The 21,500-nt window shown below is 37.7% G+C and overlaps 1 protein-coding gene across 2 annotated transcripts in view; it reads left to right on the top strand.

Annotated features, from left to right (window-relative positions):
- The window catches only part of SGCD (sarcoglycan delta), a 1,065,755-nt gene that overhangs the window by 106,643 nt on the left and 937,612 nt on the right, over positions 1–21,500 (top strand). The window lies entirely within an intron of this gene.

Raw genomic sequence — 21,500 nt, 5'->3', positions numbered from 1 at the left:
GCCCAGGGCCAGATGGCTTCACAGGGGAATTCTACCAAACTTTCCAAAAAGACCTCACACGAATCTTACTTAAACTCTTTCAAAACTTCGAGGAAAATGGAACACTACTGAACTCGTTTTATGAAGCTAACATCAATCTAATATCAAAACCAGGCAAAGTTGCTACAAAAAGGAAAACTACTGGCCAATCTCCCTATGAATACAGATGCAAAAATCCTCAACACAATACTTGCAATATGAATCCAAAGACACATTAAAAAAATCATACACCATGACCAAATGGAGTTCATTCCAGGCATGCCAGGATAGTTCAACGTAAGAAAATCAATTAATGTATTACAACTCATTAACAAATCAAAAGGGAAAAATCAAATGATCATCTCAATAGATGCTGAAAAAGCATTCTACAAAATCCATCACTTTTTGATAAAAATACTTCAAAAGGTAGGAATTGAAGGAAATTTCTTCAATATGATAGAAGAGCATGTATGAAAAACCCACAGCCAGCATAGTACTCAATGGTGAGAGACTGAAAACCTTTCCTCTAAGCTCAGGAACAAGACAAGGATGCCCGCTATCACCACTGTTACTCAACATTGTACTGGAAGTGCTAGCCAGGGCAATCTGGCAAGACAAAGAAATAAAAGGCATCCAAATTGGAAAAGAAGAAGTAAAACTGTCATTGTTTGCAGATGATATGATCTTATATCTGGAAAACCCTGAGAAATCAATGATACAGCTACTAGAGCTAATAAACAAATTTAGCAAAGTAGCAGGATATAAGATTAATGCACATAAGTCAGTAATGTTTCTATATGCTAGAAATGAACAAACTGAAGAGACGCTCAAGAAAAAGATACCATTTTCAATAGCAACTAAAAAAATCAAGTACCTAGGAATAAACTTAACCAAAGATGTGAAAGACCTATACAAAGAAAACTATGTAACTCTACTAAAAGAAATAGAAGGGGATCTTAAAAGATGGAAGTATATTCCATGTTCATGGATAGGAAGGCTAAATGTCATTAAGATGTCAATTCTACCCAAACTCATCTACAGATTCAATGCAATCCCAATCAAAATTCCAGCAACCTACTTTGCAGACTTGGAAAAGCTAGTAATCAAATTTATTTGGAAAGGGACGATGACTCGAATTGCTAAACACACTCTAAAAAAGAAAAACCAAGTGGGAGGAGTTACACTCCCTGACTTTGAAGCTTATTATAAAGCCACAGTAGTCAAAACAGCATGGTACTGGCACAAAGATAGACATATTGATCAATGGAATCGAATTGAGAATTCGGAGATAGACCCCCAGATCTATGGCTGACTGATCTTTGATAAGGCCCCCAAAGTCACTGAACTGGGTCATAATGGTCTTTTGAACAAATGGGGCTGGGAGAGTTGGATATCCATATCCAAAAGAATGAAAGAGGACCCCTACCTCACACCCTACACAAAAATTAACTCAAAATGGATCCAAGATCTCAATATGAAAGAAAGTACCATAAAACTCCTAGAAGATAATGTAGGAAAACATCTTCAAGACCTTGTATTAGGCGGCCACTTCCTAGACTTTACACCCAAAGCACAAGCAACAAAAGAAAAAATAGATAAATGGGAACTCGTCAAGGTTGGAAGTTTCTGTACCTCAAAGGAATTTGTCAAATAGGTAAAGAGGCAGCCAACTCAATGGGAAAAAAATTTTGGAAACCATGTATCTGACAAAAGACTGATACCTTGCATATATAAAGAAATCCTACAACTCAATGACGATAGTACAGAGAACCCATTATGAAATGGGCAAAAGATATGAAAAGACAGTTCTCTGAAGAGGCAATACAAATGGCCAAGAAACACATGAAGAAATGTTCAGCTTCACTAGCTATTAGAGAGATTCAAATTAAGACCACAATGAGATACCATCTCACACCAATTAGAATGGCTGCCATTAAACAAACTGGAAACTACAAATGCTGGAGAGGATGTGGAGAAATTGGAACTCTTATTCATTGTTGGTGGAAACGTATAATGGTTCAGCCACTCTGGAAGTCAGTCTGGTAGTTCCTTAGAAAACTAGATACAGAGTTACCGTTCGATCCAGCGACTGCACTTCTTGGTATATACCCGGAAGATCGGAAAGCAGTGACACGAACAGATATCTGCATGCCAATGTTCATAGCAGCATTATTGACAATTGCCAAGAGATGGAAACAACCCAAATGTCCTTCAATGGATGAGTGGATAAATGAAATGTGGTATATACACATGATGGAATACTACGCAGCAGTAAGAAGGAACAATGTTGTGAAACATATGACAACATGGATGAACCTTGAAGACATAATGCTGAGTGAAATAAGCCAGGCACAAAAAGAGAAATATTATATGCCACCACTAATGTGAACTTTGAAAAATGTAAAATAAATGCTTTATAATGTAGAAAGTAAGGGAACTAGCGGTAGAGACCAATTAAAGAAGGGGGAACGATAATACAATAAGAACAGATAAGCTATCATGTGGGTAGGTTTAATGTTCTGGGAATGCCCAGGAATGACAATGGTCTGTTAATTTATGATGGGTATTGTAGGAACAAGTTCACAGAAATGTTGCTGTATTAGGTTACTTTCTTGAGGTAGAGTAGGAACATGTCGGAAGTAAAGTAGTTATCCTAGGTTAGTTGTCTTTTTCTTACTCCCATGTTATGGTCTCTTTGAAATGTTCTTTTATTGTATGTTTTTTTTATTTTTTTTTAATTTTTTTATTTTTTATACAGTTGATTTAAAAAAAATTTTTTTTTAAATTAAAGAAAATGAAAAAATATGCAGAACCCCCTTGAAGAGCTGGTGGAGAATGCAGGGGTGTTGGGCTGCCCCACCTCGATGGTTGCTAACATGCCCACAGACATAGGGGACTGGTGGTTTGATGGGTTGAGCCCTCTACCACAGGATTTGCCCTTGGGAAGACTGTTGCTGCAAAGGAGAGGCTAGGCCTCCCTATGGTTGTGCCTAAGAGTCTCCTCCCGAATGCCTCTTTGTTGCTCAGATGTGGCCCTCTCTCTCTGGCTAAGCCAACTTGAAAGGTGAAATCACTGCCCTCCCCCCTACGTGGGATCAGACACCCAGGGGAGTGAATCTCCCTGGCAACGTGGAATATGACTCCTGGGGAGGAATGTAGACCTGGCATCTTGGGACGGAGAACATCTTCTTGACCAAAAGGGGGATATGAAAGGAAATGAAATAAGCTTCAGTGGCAGAGAGATTCCAAAAGGAGCCGAGAGGTCACTCTGGTGGGCACTCTTACGCACAATATAGACAACCCTTTTTAGGTTCTAAAGAATTGGGGTAGCTGGTGGTGGATACCTGAAACTATCAAACTACAACCCAGAACCCATGAATCTTGAAGACAATTGTATAAAAATGTAGCTTATGAGGGGTGACAATGGGATTGGGAAAGCCATAAGGACCACACTCCCCTTTGTCTAGTTTATGGATTCATGAGTAGAAAAATGGGGGAAGGAAACAAACAAGGAAAGGCACCAAGTGTTCTTTTTTACTTTAATTGTTCTTTTTCACTTTAATTATTATTCTTGTTATCTTTGGGTGTGTGCTAATGAAGGTGTCAGGGATTGATTTAGGTGATGAATGTACAACTATGTAATGGTACTGTGAACAATCGAATGTACTATTTGTTTTGTATGACTGCGTGGTATGTCAAGATATCTCAATGAAATGAGTATAAAGAAATATATTTCGACCTGAAGAGGCCACAGGAGAGGGGGTTGTTATCAAAGCCAAACTCATGAAGCAGGAATGAGAACCATGGGCTGGGCTTCCCTGGCAGGAGTTGGAACACTGGAGGAAGTTGCTTTTGAGCAGAGGATCAATCCATGAGGGAGATGCTGCCTCTGCCAAAAAAGAGACGTTATGTAAGGCAGAGAAGAGACATACAGATGCCCTGGCTTCTCCCACTCTCCGGTGCCTTTCATTGGATGAACGTACCCAGAAGGTAATTGGCCATGGACCCCAGGAGAGGAAAAATCTACATGGTGTTCATGCACTTCTAGAAATGTCATTTATTTCTGAGTGTTCTTATACTTTCTCAAGCTTAGAAATCCAGGATGCAGATTTTAGCTTGACAGTAGATTTTAACAGGTGGTGGTACTAATCTTCCAGGGAACATTGGAAATATGCAAGGACATTTGTTTTGTTATCCCAGTGAAGGGGAGTTGCTACTGGGATTGAGGGCTGGGATCCAGAGATGCTTCACATCCCAAAATGTATGGAGCAGCCCTGTGCAACAAAGAACTGCAACATCCAAAATGCCAATAGTTTTCCATTGAGAAAGCCAGCAATTTGATGTGACAGTATCATTTGAAGTGGAAAGGATTGATTCAAAAACCAGCAAGTTTACAATCATTGAAGGATTCCAAGTGGAGTCTGGAAACTCTTGGCAGGAGTATTGCAGAAGGGGTTCAGAATTCAGAGAGTGAGGATGGATGGAACGATTGGAGTTCAACTTGACCTCTAAGGTCCTTTCCATCCTCAAGAAGTTGTAGTATTCTTGATAATTATAAAAATAGATAATTTTCATTCAGTACTTAACCTCTGTAATGTTAATTTTCTGACATATGACCCTCCCTGTGTTTCTCTGTTTTCCCTGGAGTTTATTCATTACTCATCCTGAACATAACTTAACATTCATGACCAAGTGTCTTCTGTACTTAACAATAGTAAAGCAGAGATTTTTACGAAGACCCTGTCTTGTTTGTGCATTTATTTCCAAGATTTCTCCATACAAATAGTGTAAATAGAAGTTAGCACACCCCGGATTCCTGTACTTTCATTCATTTACACAGCACCTGTGATGTACCAGGCATGTGTATGAACACATACATGGCCCCCAACTCCCATGATTTTATGGTCTAGATGGTGTGCTGCCCAGTGGAACTTGCTACATGTCAAAAGCAATAACCACTCTGGAGCTCTTGCAATATGGCCAGCACAACTGAAAAAGTGAATTTAAAATTTTACTTAATTAACTTAAATTTAAATGCCATACATGGCTGGTGGCTATTGTATTAGACAGTGCAGGTCTAGAAGAGAAAGTAGAATATTATGATAATGGATGGCATTTAACACTTTTGGAGTTTGTTCAAGGGCTAATCAAAGGATAAAAAGAGTAATACTTGACATATTGGAGTTCACAACCTAGGGATGATACAAGCAGTTAAGTAGTATTCGTGGTATGTGTAGATTGAAGCAAGTATTGAAGGGAGACAGTGAGGAAGAGGCTGATTGTCTAGAAGAATCAGTGACTGTTCAGAAGAGGAGACCTTTGAGCTGGAGCTTGAGAAGTGGGGAAGCTGGCCAAGTAAAGACAAAATTCCTGGTAGAGCAGGGTTTCTCAGACAGGGCACTATTGATCTTTTGGGTTGGATAATTCTCTGTTGTGGAAGGCTGTCCTCTGCATTGTAGGATGTTTGATGTTTAGCAGTATCCCTGGTGTCTACCCACTGAAAGGTGCCCCCGATCGCCAGAGAGGAGAGACAGCTGAGGAGATCAGGCAAAGGCGTTTATTCTGAAAGTGGAAAGGAGCCCGCTTGGGCAGCGCACAAAGTGGCATCTGCACCGGCTGTGGCAGGGGGAATGCGTTATATGCGCCTGGGAACCTGTGGAGGGAGGAGGAGGAGAAAGAAAAGTTTGTAGCAACAAATTTTGTAGTTGACGTCAGTCTGGGATGGGGGGGTTCATCTCTTATTGCAGCAGGTTGGTTTCTGTTAAGGCCTCGGAGGCTGCTGTTATCTGTCTGCTGCAGGCTGGTTTTCTTCAAGGCCTCAGAGGCTGCTGCTGCTCTCTGCGTTTCTTGAGGAGGCCGGACCTATCACCCCCTAGATGCCAGTAGCATCCCTACCTCCACCATAAGTTATGACAACAAAAATGCCTGCGGATACTGTCGAAAGGTCCTGGAGAGCCAATGTGCCTCCAGTTTGAGAACCTCTGTGTCAGAGGAAATTTGACATGAAAGACCCAGGTGTTACATATGGAGTACTGGATCACTTAGGGAGGCTACATGGCTAAGTAAGGTGTTGCCAGCTAAGTGTGGCAGATATCAGAGGGTCTCCAACACCATATCAGGAGTTCAAACCCCATAATAAAAAATAATAACACGTGCATAATAATAGATACATGCGTTCTATATAGAAATAAAAATGTCTGGTTGGTTTTTTTAAGTTATCGTTCAGTGTAAGAAAGAAATGTCCCTGTATATGTTTCTTTCTGTGAGATTTAAAAGCTTGCTGGAATAAAGAGCAGCCTTCCCTAACTGAATTCCCATCAGTTGCCCATTGGTCCTTATGGTTTAGCTCTTGATTTTATTCTCTTACCCATTTAAATCCTTGTGAAAGTAAGCTGTGGACTGTATATGATGGCACCTGAGAAATTGTATTTAGGGTCATTATTTAATTTAGTTGCTTTTTCTATTTTTTTTTTTTTCATTAGAGCGGATGTAGGTTAAAAGAAAAATCTTCCTTGAGTTGGCTTTTGCCTCCACAATAAGAATAAGCTCCTTAAAGATAGGAACCATCTCTAGTATCTTCTTCGGTGAGATTTTTAGAAAGTTAATTGGGATTCACTTGTGTTTTAATTCCCCATATGCTCCAACTTGTGGTTAATAAGCTTGCATGTTGGGCCAGCCAGTAGATTGTGTGTTTAAAGACTAAAACAAACCCAAAATGCCAAACTGGCAGTAAATCATGTTGCTTATGATAGAACTCTGAATCATTGTTTGAGATGAGTCCATAAACCCCATAAAACACTCCCCTCCAAGCTTTCTTAGATTAGTTTGTCTAGCACAACCTATAAAATATTTCTCGGACACTTCAAATATTTTTGTAAAATAAAATTTCTGTTGTTTTATGATATAAAGCATTTGGTGTATTTTTATGGGAAACTGATGCTTATCTATTTAGTGGAAGTTGTTGGTTTAGGACATTTGGAATATCACATACCACTCCAAAAAAAAAAAAAAACCCTTTGTATGGAGAGAGGATAGTTTTCTTTTTTCCCCTTTAGGTTTGTCTCCGTTTGGGCAGTGTCTGTGACATGCTCCAAAGTTACATAATTAGGAAAAGCAGCCGTATTTATTATTAGATTTAAAATAGTACCTTACAGTAGTAAGAAGTTGGTGCTTCTGGATATGTATTAACTGAAATTGTTCTGTCAGCAACCTGTATGAAAAATAAGCTTTGGATGAAATGAACTAGCCTTTGGCAATTGAGACCCTTTAGGAGTTCTGAGGGTGCCATCCTGTCTTTATAATCTCATCTCCCTGACTTGTTTACAGTCAGGCCACATGCCCTCTGAGCCTCATTGTTCCCACTCAGAGCAAGAACTGACAGTTGGCCTCTTGCCTTTTTGATTTATCCTCCTTTTTATGCCTTATTTTTGGCATTTTGAAAGTCTTCATTTCCAAAGCCTGTTATTTCTGACCATTAAAAAACAACACCCACCAGGATGCTATTTTAAAAGGTGCTTGTGTAGCATAAGCATGTGCTGGACAATAAACCCATCTGGTTGCATTTTGTTCTCGTTAAAATTTTGCACCCACCCTTGTTGGTTGAGTGTGAGAGAAGCAGTCACGAAGGGAGGCACACAGAGGTATGGGCACTCCCTGTTGTCAGGAAGAATCTATACTCTCAGACAGATACTATAGTCCTCTATCCTAGACTTTCTTCCTGTTCAGGAAGATCCAAGGGAGAACAGATGGTGTAGGGCAAACTATCCCATCTGTAGGAAATAGATCAAAACCAGGGCCATCTACTTGAAAATGAAAGAAACCTTAAAGATCATCTACTCAGTGGTTGATCATTTTGATTTTAGTAGAACTCCTGAAGCAGTAGAATCATTCATAAAGTACTAATGTTAAAAACAGTAATGATGATGCAAGCAAAAATTTATTGAGTTCTTTGCAATGCTACCATGGATCATGTAAGAAACATGAGGGTGGCAGTAATGTATGTGCCAAACTCACAGTTACTGAGACAGAGCTGGGTCCAGGATGATGTTATTGGGCCACCGGCACCAACCCCAAAACTCTCAACTTCTTTATATGGTACAATATGACATGCTTTCATTGCATAAGCTAATGTCAATTGGGTGACTTATGTGAGCTGAATACGTCATAAAGAGTACTTGTCGTAAACAGTAGCCAAAGAAAATTACCTACTGGCTTTGCACGCTCTGTGTGACCTGGCCATCAGACAGCATGTTTTTAATTGGTTTTCAATTAAAAGAACTTCTTCTGTAACACTTAAAAAAAAAAAAAGAGTACCTGTCAATGAACACAGAGTCTATAGCTGATAATCAACCAGTTAGCCTAAGTCTCTGAACTGTTTCTGAGGGCCAGCCTGGCCAAGAGGAGATCCAGAAACAGTACCAGGAGATGGTTTCTGCCATTCTCAAGGAATTCACAGGCTGGTGTCGGAGATTGTATAATGCATATTGGGATTAGAATGGTCACACTGGGAAATAAGAGGCATGTCTAAGCATTGTTCTTCATGTCCCTGTTAACTCAAACGGGATGAGAACAGAGCTTATCCCGGTTGTCTGTTTAAAATTACTGAAATGAACCAAGAGGTGATTGATGTAGTGGGTTAATAAGAAAAGTCGACTGTTTGGAGAGATCCCTCACTAAACTTTGAGGATAATATCGCCAACCTTCATCAGGGGTCTCAGGATCATTGAGTAAGTGAACAATTCCATAGACTTTCTCACCTTCCTAATGCTTGAATGTATGACGAGCTCTATTTTGATGAATGGGGAGAAAGAAAGAAAGGAAGAAAGGAAAGAGGGAGCAGAGGAAGGGATTAGAAAAGTGGAGCCAGGGAGAAGCAAAGTGAAGAGAAAGGGGAAAGGGAGGAGAGTGGAAGAAAGCGCCCAAGATCTCTAAGAGGCATAAACAGCTTGTGGAGAATAAACAAGAGGTTAAAGAAATGAATGAAAATCTTGGGTCCTGAATGAATCCAGGTATGCATAAATATGCCAACAGATATTTAAGTTTGTTTCTTAAAACTGTCATCTCTAATAACATGAAGACTTTATTAATGAAAACATGACTATAATCATAATCTGAGGGAAAGTATCCTGGAACGCATGATCTTGGCAAGTCAGTGAATTTTTTGGACCTCATTTATCCTTTGTGCAAAATGAAAGAATACGATAAAAGTATCCTCTTTTTTCAGGGCAAAAATTCCCTTCTAGTCTAGTCAAATCTAGTCATCATTTCCCCTCTTCCTATTGGTTTAAAGGCTGGTCATTTTTTTTGCTGTAATGATAATTTGTCTAAGTTTAATGCTTTAATTAGATGTAATTAACAAAGAACACATATACTTTGATGTTTTTATTTTCAGTAAAGATAATGGGGGCATTAATTTAAGATTGTAGAATCTCCAAGAAAATAAAATAAAAGTCATTATAAATTTTAACCAATGTTGTTTTAAACTAGCTAAACCATGTATTTCTGTACTTTTCTTCATCCTTTTTGTTAGTGGTGTTTCCTCATGTTCCTATGCAGAATTCAACTACTTTTTTACTAATCAGGGCTTCTTCCTTGCTCTTTTAAAAGAAAGAGGAAACTTTACAAGATATTTTGCTTTTGGAAGGCTATTTATGTTTTTTTCAATGTTGTTCCCCCCCGCCCCCTTTTCTAACTGTCAAGCCTAATTTTTAAGGTTTGGCAGTATGGTGGGTTATAGTTGCTATTTAATTTTTATTTATTTTTTGTATTATCTTTCTTTGACCAATTGCATAGTGTATCAATTGCCTTTAATACAGCTACAATTAACCTTTCTAAGTTAAAGATAAAAATGAAGAATTAAGTGTTGATAAAATTTAGCAAAAGTGTTTTGTGGGAAAACATCCCCCCAATGAAAACTAAATATCTGAAAACTTGCAGTAAAGAGTAGATAAAAAGATTTGGTTCAGGAATATCCATCATGTGATTTTGTGGTGCAGAGAGATTTTCTCTGAGTAATTCTCCTTTAATGTCTGTTTTTTACTGATAAACTCCGTTCAATGCTAGATTGCCAGTCCTAAGAAACTACCAATAAATCGTTATATTTTCCAAGAAGGCCCTTTCCTGCTTGTCATTTACCTGATGTTGGATATACTCATATGTAAAAGTGTAGCATGAGATGGCTGTTCTATGAAATCAAAAACAATTCTGAATAAAAACATGCTGATGTCTTAAAACTAGCACCCATTTCCATGTCTGAAAAGTGGCAGGCACTTAAAAACTAACTGAGGAATAAACCTTGATTCTTATGAAGAGACGTATTCCTTAAAGAATAAATGTGGCCAAGAAAGAAATACCAACCCATGGTGTACTGTTCAAAACACTGCTTCATGCCAATGTCAGGCTGACCTCAACATGATGATTTCTTATTGAAGACATTAAGCTAGAGACAAGCGTCCTTAGAGCGTGGAAAATCAAGTAAACCACTGTATAGTTATATTCCAAAGTTATAGTCATTTCTCAATTTCCTCCAAAAATTTCTGGTCACCAAGAAACTAGGTATGTAGCTGAATTCTGCTTTTAGCGTGTCAGTAGAGAAATGTAACTAATTAGAACCTTAGTCTGCATGAAACATAAGAATTCTACCTTAAAACTGTAGTACAGGGTTTCTCAAAGTATAACCTTTGGACCACATCACTCAGAACCGTCTATGATGTTAATTACAAATGCAGGTTCTCAGGCTCAATATAGACTGTTTAAATGCAATACTTGGGGGCATGCACAGGAATCTACATTTTTAACTAGTTCCCTCGGGAAGTTGTAAAGCCACACAACCATGACCATGGAGTAGCTTTATCATGGTTTTAGTTGGGCTGTCATCCTGGGAACAAACCTGACATCACTGCAGTTCCACTGTGTGCAAGAAAGTATTTAAACGGGAGACCTCTAATAATGGTTTTAGACACTTAAGTTTCCTATGTCTTTACTCTGCAAGGCATTCTGTTTTCAGTTGGAAAGCCAATGATCTGACAGTAGGATGAACACAAAAAGGAAGAAAGGAAGGAAGAAAAAGAAACACATGAAATTGGTATCTTTGTCTTTGAATCTAATAAGCAAAACAGTGGCTTAATCACAGTGAACATGTGGAGGGCAGGAGGGAGGGAAGGTTAGACAAGCATGTTGGGCAGGTGGGAGGTATGGGGTATTACAAGTTTAAAAGTTTTTATTTTATTCTGTAGACAATGGTGAGCTACTGAAAGTGGAGCAGAGGAATGAGATCATCAAAGTTTGTCTTCAAAAAAGAAAGAAACAAAGAAGGCAAACTATCAAGTGGTATACAATGAAGAGGGCAACATGTTTGAAACCTTAGGAGATTTTTGTTTGCATGCTAGAAAAGAAAAGGCCCCTGCATGCATGAATTCAACCCGAGGAAAAAGGACCAGCTAGAGAATAAAAACAAAGCGCCCCCTGTTCACAAAAACACCCTGGGAGCAGGTCCTAATCAAAGCTCTAAATTTCATCTCTTTGCATCACCCGCCCAGGTCACTGTTGGAGGATAGCACTTTTCTTCTAGATATTTTCTGTGTTGTTGAGCTGGCATGCTGCTTGGGAAACTTCTGAAGGCTTATGTTGCTTGACTCTGTAACCTCAAAACATTTGCTTATGGTTTGTTAGTTTTCTAGGGAGACTGTGCTGGGATCTTACCCAGGCCAGACTTTTGCTTTGATTTTAGAGCAGTCCACTTCTCCAGCAGTATCTTAATGTGTTCCTTTAGACATCGGCTGTAAAATTCTGTTATTAATTATGTATAAATACACATATATTACATATTACATCTTTTATTGCCACCGTGAAAAGGATAGGTAATAAAACAGTAGTGGCTGTTGCAGTATTCTTTCTCCTACCCCCATTAAATCAGAGACCTCAGTAATTCAGAATCTCTATTCTTTTGATGGAGAAAATAACTGTTCATCCATCCTTTTCATTCATTCTTTAAGCCAGTCATCCAAAAAAACACAGGTACCCAATATGTGTCAGGCACTATTCAAGATGCTAGGATAGTGAAACAGGAATATTCACTGCCACATGTGGAGGGACAGGCATCTGTCTACACAGCTAATTATTGGTTACCATTCCTCTTAAGACAAAAATCACAGATCCTTGATTTGGCACATCAGGTCCTGTGCCTTCTAGTCCCTGCCCAGTTTCCACCCACATCTAGCTCCACTCTCTTCATTTTAGGTAGGCCAGCTGTGCTCCCTTCATAGTGCTTATTAGAAGCATAGTTGATTATTTCTATAACTGTTGCTTAGTATCTATTTTCCTTTGTATGCTAAGCTTCATGTGGGTGGGGACAAGGATGGCTGAGTATTCGCTGCTGGCCCATAAATGGCACTCAAGAAAGAGTTTTAATGATCATTGAATGAATAAATACATACTCGTACGTGCAATAATAGACTATGCATGGGGACATAGAAGGAACACATGTAAAGTCCTGTTACTGATGCTTTAAGCCTCTTATTTATTCACAACAAAAAATAACAGCCCTCTGTCTCTTCAAGACTAAATCATTAACCACAAACTAAGCCCTGTTGACTATTTTTACTAAAATGGCAAACATTGCTAAGATATGTTACATTTTAGAAATAGTTTCAAAAAAAGTGGAAACAATATGGTCTTGAATGGAAATCTTTGTGTGGTTTTTTTTTTTTTTTTTTTTTTCACTTTTACAGACATAATAATAATTACTAGTTCTCCCACTAACAATTAAATGTCAAGGCCAAAATTACAATTGGGAACATCTTGCTAATGTCTTTCTGCTATCATGGTAGCTTGACATTTGTAAAATATTTTTTTTATTAGAGAAATTGTGGGTTTACAGAATAATCATGCATAAAATACATGGTTCCTGTATACCACTCTATTATTATCACCTTTCATTGGTGTGGTACATTTGCTGCAATTGATGAAAGCACATTTTTATAATTGTATTGTTAATTACAGTCCCTGGCTTCACTTAGGTTTAATGTATGTGTTGTGCAGGTCCATGGATTTTTAAAAAATTTTTATTCTAGTAAATGTACATCTCAATTACAAGTAAATTAAAATAGCCAAAAGGTTTCCAATCAAGGGAAAGTTTCCTAGAGAGTAAGCAAAATTAACGATATTTATTTCTATGGTTGATTAATTTATATATAATGCTTCATTCTATCTGATTTAATAACTTTAACACATTTCTTAAAAACTCATGTTATTTTCTTCTATTAGCCTTAATTTTGTGTTAGTACACCTGCTGAAAGTTATTTCTCTCATTTAGATTTTTATTTATTTCAAACATATCTGCATCATTCTCCACCACCTAAAATCATATTCTAATCAGACTATATATTTTAGGTTTCCATATTTTCGTACCTTTGTCATTTTTGTTCTTTACATCCTTAAAGGCAGTTCATTGAGAAAATTATATTCCAAATCTATGAAGTTGAAATTAATTTTCTACACTGACTATAAAGTTAGAATACAAAAGATTTATCTAAAATATTAGCTGGACAATGTATGAAAGCATATACATGATGTATAGCAAAAACACATTCATTGGAACCTTTAGTTCAGATAATTCCAGACGTGTAGATTATTAGCAAAAAGTGTAAGCAAGTGTCAGGTCTGAAAAGGAAAAAGACAAGCCAAATGTTTACTGGTTTTGCACCCTGGAAAAACATTCATTGGTGGTTGTATTTACAAGTAAACTGCACAGATATTTTGAGGCTAGGAAATTTAGGGTGAGTCCACTGAGCAAATTTAATGTGAATTCCCTGTATAAAAGCCACTGTACTGGGCTTAATTGGAAGTGGTGAAAAAATAAATAGAAAACTTGTTCTCTTGAAAGTTTGAGATCTGTTTAGGAAGACAAAAACATGCGTGATCTAACAAGTGAAGGATGCTTACACGTGATGTATCAACAAATAGGAATACATAAATTAATTATTGAACAGATAATGAACAACTGGGCCATCTGAGTCTGTGAGAAGCACTCACTGAAGGAGAGCTTCCTGGAGGAGGTGAGTTTTGAGTAAAAAAAGAGTTTTGAGAAAAAAAGTGTTCATTAGCTAGAAAGTCTATTGATAGGAACATATAATTTACAGAAATAGAAAAATTGAGAGCATATTTGTAGGGATAAGGCAGGGCCGTAAGCTACTTGAGCTTAGTTTTAATGGAACAAGTGATCATATACAAGTCCCTTAAGCTCTTATTAGTTTAACTAATAAGGTCACCATGGTGGAAAAACAATGAGAAATTATGTGGATTGGTAAGAAAATGGCTGATGTGAAAGTAACTTGGATAATGACAATGATTGATTTCTAGGATGTTTTGAGAACATTATATATAAAAAAATAGGTCCCTTATCAGCTTGATGCCTGAACTCAACTCTTGCAACTGTTTTTATTTGTATATATTGCTCTTGAATCCTTCACTGCATATATATTGTCCTAGTTTGCTAATGCTGCAGAATGCAAAACACCAGAGATGGATTGGCTTTTATAAAAAGGGGGTGTATTTGGCTATACAGTTACAGTCTTAAGGCCATAAAGTGTCCAAGGTAACACATCAATAATCGGGTACCTTCACTGGAGGATGGCAAATAGCGTCCGGAAAACCTCTGTTAGCTGGGAAGGCACATGGCTGGCGTCTGCTCCAAAGTTCTGGTTTCAAAATGGCTTCTCCCAGGACATTCCTCTGTAGCAAGCTTCCTCCTCTTCAAATAACATCACTCACAGCTGCACTCCCTTCAGTCTCTTTGAGTCAGCACATTTATATGGCTCCACTGATCAAGGCCCACCCCGAATGGGCGGGGCCACACCTCCGTGGAAATATCCCATCAGTTATCATCTACAATTGGGTGGGGCGTATCTCCGAATCCAAACATTCCAACTTAATCCCCACTATTATGTCTGCCCCACAAGATTGCATCAAAGAATATGGCCTTTTCTGGGGGACATAACACATTCAAACCGGCACATATATTTTTTACTGTACTGTTTTATATTTTGCCTTTCTCATTTAACTGTACATCATAAACATTTTCTACATTTCTGTATAGTTACAATAATTTGAACAACAGTTTAAAAATTCCATCATGTTGATCCATTGCAATTTACTAAATCATTGCCTTATTGTTGCATGTTTAGATTGCTTCTTGGTTTAGTAATGCAGTAGTGAATACTGCTGTATATACATTATTTTTTCCTCTCTTCGATTATTTTTGGAGTATATATTCACAAAAATATATTTATTGGAGCTAAGGTTTCGGAGATTTTTACAGTTCTTTCTGTACTGCCATTCTGATTTTAGAAGGCTTTGGTCAGTTTTACTCTGCAACCAGCAGTGTATATGGGAGTTGATTTTCTCGTATCTGTGTCAACAATAGTTTTCAGCATTAGAAATGTTTTATTAATTTTATAGGCTTGAAATAACACTTTAAGATAGCTTTAATTAGAATTTCTCTCTTCTTGGTGAGGATGATCATTTTCTTAATTTGTTTGCCTACTATTTGTATTTCTATTTGTGTAAATTATATGTTCCCATTAATTGACTTTTTAGCTAATGAACTCTTTTTTTCCTCAAAAAAAAAAAAAATTATTTAAAATACATGTGGTTTTTATATAGGACCAAAAGGTAAATATTAGCTAAAGAATAAAACAGGAGAAACTTTTTTATAATTCCCATATGAAGGGAACTTAATACATAAAAAACTAGATAAACTTGTTACTGCTGTGTCTGGTTGAAATGGTGGGTAGCAGGTCCGCTTACTTGAACTCTTTCTTACTATCCTGGCTTCTGAAGCACCTCAGCATAAGAAACATTGCTATTATTTTACAGCAGAAGGTACATATACCTGAAAAAATAGTTTATGACTGATGCTCAGATAATAAGTTGAAGTAATGCAAAGATGTTTTAGAATAGAGACACACTATAAAGAAAGTTTCACTATAGATTTTCTAAAGAATTAGGTATGCAGAACGTGTTTTTCCTTATTTGATTCAGTAGACACAGTGGAAAGACGACATGTTGATTGCTGGGAAGGATACAGAAATTAACCAGACTATAGTTTAGCCCTGAACATGCTTTGATATAGCAGGGGAGGTAAGATATATATACAAATAGCAATAAGAGATGGGGTTATGATGAAATTCTCATTGTTCTGGAGAACAAGTAAATTGGATTTATAAATAGAAGATCAAGGGAATATTTTATTGGGGGTTGAGGCAAGCAGGGTGTATTTAAAAGTATCGGCAGAATTCAGGGTTGAGAGAAAGGTGCTGAGTAATAGAGAGCAAGAGGCAGATCATGGAGTGAGGAGGGGCGATGGAAGGAATGGACAGAGCTCAGGTTTGCCTGGATGTCGCTCACATGAGAGGGCCAAGGCTGCAACAGTAGTGGCAAGATGGAGGCAGGCCTGAGAGTTGTGGCTTAGGAATTTCGGCTCCGTGCTTTGGGAATGAAGATGTTTGAGGAGAACGTCAGGATAAAAGCTATCTTTATACCACTTTCAGCATATCTTTTGGACGTGAATTAGGGAATGTGGGTTTTCCTTTTGAAGCTTCTGTTCATGTACAATTTTTAAAGAATGTTTTGCAAATTGTTTTTGGCCCTGGCAAAGACTAGCACAATACAGTGGAAAGAGAACTAGGCTAGTGTTCAAGATCCTGGATTATAGACGCCATACTACGTTATTTGGGCTAAGTAACTCCATCTCTCTGGGCCTCAGCTTCCTCTCGTGTAAAATGAGAAGAATGGGCTGGATTATTTCCAAAGTTCCTTCCAGCTCAAACATTCTGAGATCTTACATGGGCTTTAAGATACCTTAAAGACCCATTACAAAAATCTTCCCCATGAACTGAAATTCTTCCTTGAGAATTGATTTCTTTGTGTTTCAGATTTTAAATCTTCAGTGGTTGTCTCTCTCCATGTAAATAACCCAGGAGTACTAAGCCAAATCAATTGGTCATTCTTAGATGAGTGGAATTTAGTTATATTAACCACATTCTCACCTGACGGACGGATGGATGGGAATGTACCATGAGAAAAGTGACTTGACAGGATGGAATAAAATAAAAAATAATAAAATACATTTACCATGTGCTTTCACAGGTATTAAACCACTTGATCCTCACAACCACACAAAATCAATACTTTTTTTGAAATGAGGATATTGAGGCTATAGATTAATTATTTTCTTAAGAAAAATTACACAGCCAACGAGTGGCAGAGCCACGATTTGAAACCCCTAAGTATGATGTGTTTAACCACCACCCAATACTTCTTCTCAAGGATCTGTGGAAAGAATCTTCTGTAGGACTGGGTTCTGTTCATGGAAAGTCAATGATCTTAGTCTGCCTGGGAAATGGGTGGGAGGATTTTGAAAGAAGATACAAATGTGCCAGTGACACTCTTGTGACCTCAACGTTTTGCTCAGGAATCTAATTATAACTGATCAACACAATGTATTTCCCTTACCTGAAATTTATTTTAAAACATAGCATTATAGTCATACAAGTATGAAATGCATCAGTTTCAGTTAGAGGGATTTGAAGGTGGATGGAATTGGTGGTTATTTTGAGTCCTCATTATGTTGCAAGACCAGTATATCCCAGCACCATGGTTGTGAAAATGGACAGCACCAGTTGGGTTTGCCAGTTCCTGGGCCAGTCCTCCTTTATGCATTTCCCAGCACTGTTCTTTCAAAGGCTGTGCTTTACAAGTCCCAGTCTTTTACAACTTCCCTTTGAAACTGTCCTTCAATTCCATAGAACTTTGTTTCTCATTTTCCTTGAGTTTGGCTCTTGGACGTATAGCGGACAGGCAAAGTGAAAAAGGAAGGTCTAGTCTTCAATAGAGTTGGAGGGGGTTTGGTGATTGATTAAAATAATGTGTGTGGAGGTGCATTGTGAATATAAATTACCATACAGATATAGAGTTATAGTTATATAGGCCTTAGCATAAATACTCCAAGTGACCTCTACCTGAGAGTCTCCTCTGTTGAAAGGCAGCTAGTAGACTGGTCAGCGTCACAGCTCTTGACAAAAAAAACAGACCAGGGCCTCAATGATTAACTTTTCTTAATGCTCTGTATGTCACAGGCAAAATGGGGTTAACAGCCATACAGGCCCGTAGGCTTGTTGCAAGAATTAAATGAGATAATGCATGTAAATTCCTGAGACTGCTCTATAAATCTTAGCTTTTAATGGTATTGGTAGTGATGGTCATGGAACTATTATTCTAAAGCAAGAGCCAGAAAAAGAAATGGAACAATTTGAGAAAATCATTCTGCATAAACTTGAGAACTGCTAACCTGTCACTTTAAAGCAGAAGAAAAAGTACAAGATAAATGTTAAGGAAAAAAAGTGTGTATCTGTAATCTTTAGAAGCTCCATTCTCTTTGACCCAGTCATTCTGTATCTAGCAATCTACTCTAAGTTAATTATCAAGAATTAAGACAAGTGGTTATATACAGGAATAGTTATTTTTATCAGTGAACATTAGCAACAGCATAAATTTCCAGGCATAGGAGAACTTTTATACATCAGATCACAACTCTGGTATGATACAGTATTTGTTTTTCAGATTGTAATATATGTATGTATATATATATCTATTTATCAGTAGAATATGTAATGACAAGGAACAATATTCATTGTTTAATATTTCAGGGAAAAAGCCAAATCATACTAAGACTTAATACTATTAAATATATAAAACAAATACATATTTGTATTTCCGAAGCTGAAGAGTGGTGATAGTAATAATGATAATGCCTACTTTATAGAGTTTTTGTGAGGATTACATGAGGATTATTACAGGTCTGACATATAATTAGAGTTCGTTATATGTTAACTGTATAATTGAAAGTTGGATAACTTTATTTCCTAAATTTTACTTAAACTTTATCACACACCAACCATCCTTTACTGTGATCACTTACTATGTTCCAGGCTTTGAGCAAGATGCTGGGGATAAAGAAATGAGAAATAGGTTCTGTGAGTATATGAAGCTAACATTTCAGTGGTTAAATAGATAAATAAAGGAAGAGTGAACTTGCATCTAAATATGTAATATTTCAAGTCAACTCCTAAGGCAAGAATCATATGTAATCAATATATCAAAATAATCAGGGCAACAGCTATTCAATCTGTACCTTTTGTGAATTTTTAAAAGGTGGCCTCCCTTTGGACAAATGAATGACAAAAAAAGTGCCTTTTTTTTCCCAGCTGAATTAGCTGCACAGTAGGGCACTGGCTGGGTTCAGCTCCAGGTACCCTCTCAGCCAGGCACCTTCGTGCAGGATGCAACCTGCTCGATTGTATACGGAGGCCCTGAAAATTCTCTTCAAGTCTCCTGAAATTGATCACGAAGCACAGTAAATAAGATTCGGTGTCTGTAACCCCGGACAATAATTATTTTGCACCTGAGGCTTGAGAAATACTGAACTAGATTAAATGATGGAAAAAAAAGAAAAATTTATAGGCAGTTGTCTGGATAATCCCTAGCATTGAGTGAGAGATGTATGGAGAATTCTAAACTGTTTCTGCTTGACAACAGGGCTTTCTCCATTATGTTTAAATACTAAGCATCTATAACTTGAATACACATTGATAGTTTTATTTCTTCTTATAAGTTATCTATGGGAAAGTATCCAGCACAGCGATTGGTACATGGTAGGGCATTTACTAAATATTAATTGATTTAAATCTCAGCCTTGCTTGATCATACCCACGTACATTTTGTGCTTTGAAAACATAGAGAAGTGCTTGCTTCCCACTTCCTGCATTTTCCAGTGGAGGCCCCACAAAATCTCACTAGTGGTTTTCACTCCCAGGCTCTCGGGCATCCCCCCTACCCCCCACTTTTCCAAGGTTGGGGAAACAGCCCACGAGGTAAATGCCATGTGGTGTGGCTTCACTGGGATATGGAATGCCTTTAGGGTGCCCCAAGGAATGAGGCAGATTAGTTTGTCGGTGACCAGCTGCACATTCACTCTTCTGCTATATATTAAAAATGTAAGCATTGGCTATAAACATTGGCTTCAGGATGTTTGAGAAAGCGTTACACGGTTCTTTGTCCCTTATGGTGTTGTTATCAACATTTTGCCTGTATCTAACCCTCTCCTCCAGGGAGTTTCAGAACTCTTCAGGTGCAAGTTCATATTTGATGTTCCTGTGCTAATCCCAGATTACCACATGAAGACAGCAGGAACAGACCGACAGAGAGGAACTCTTAGTGGGAAGGAAATCATTAGCCTGTCATGAGTCACCAGGACTGGCATGATGAAAAGTCAGATTAGGAAGGGCTGAAGCTGCTTTGGAAAGCCAGTGAAACACCTTCGAATATTAATCTTGAATATTTCCATTCCACTAACATAGCATGGGAGTATTTTAACATTCACCAGAGACAGGTTTTACCTCTTCCAGAGATGATATATTTCTGTAAAAAGAATAATGAATTATTTGAGGATTGATGTTCAGGATGGGATGTAATCTTGCATCATAATTAAGAGGTAGGCTGGGGAGCTGGGCTGTCTAGATTTGCATCCTAACATTCAACTGGCAAGTTCTTCACCTCTCTGTGCCCCTGTTTCCTCATTTATAAAATGGGAATTATTGTAAAGTCTATCTCCTAGGGGGTTTTGGAGAATAAATGAGTTAACCCTTCAAAGAGAGTCAGTCAAAGGCTAAGCACTCAACAAATGTGAAATAATATTGTCATTATTATGATGATAGATAAAATTGGCAGAACTTGGTGGATTTATTCATTATCAAATGTCCTATTATTAAAAAGTCTTTCTATTAATTACTTGAGAAATACTTATTCTTCAGAGGCAAATTGCTTATAGGCAAAATAAATTCAATTTATTTTATTTATCTCATCATTTACTTGTTCAGAATTGATTTCATTTCTTTAATTTATACTGGTTTGTCATAAAATATAGTTTTTAGAATACTTTAACATGCATTACTCTCCCCAAACCCCATAAGGGTGGTGAGGCTGAGGCACTAATAAATTGTGTTATTTAACCCAATGTCCCTGATTGGTGAGTGGTTGAGCCAAGTCTCAAACCCACATCTTCAGACCCACATTGATCACTCTGACTGCTGCTACTGTGAAATTAGGGGAGTGTGACATAAAGTGCATAGACTTTGGAGTTGTTCAAATCTCTGTTTGAATTGCAGCACCGTCACTTACTATAGGCCATTATGGACAAATTGCATTGAACCTCAGTTTTCTTATCTATAAATTTAGAGGACAGCACCTTCTGTAGACTTGCTGGGCAGATTAAATAAAACAGAACACATGTAGGAAAGGAGCTAGCTGAGCTCCAAGGCCGTGGTAGTACTCAGTTAAGGCAGTTTCTTCCTTTACTTTTCAGCCTTGATCATGTGCCAGGCACAGTGTCAAACTGTCATTTCCTACCAAACAATTATTTTCAAACA

Source organism: Choloepus didactylus, chromosome 11, assembly GCF_015220235.1.
Source record: "Choloepus didactylus isolate mChoDid1 chromosome 11, mChoDid1.pri, whole genome shotgun sequence".
NCBI classification, from domain to species: domain Eukaryota; kingdom Metazoa; phylum Chordata; class Mammalia; order Pilosa; family Megalonychidae; genus Choloepus; species Choloepus didactylus.
This window is presented reverse-complemented; position numbering and strand designations above follow the sequence as displayed.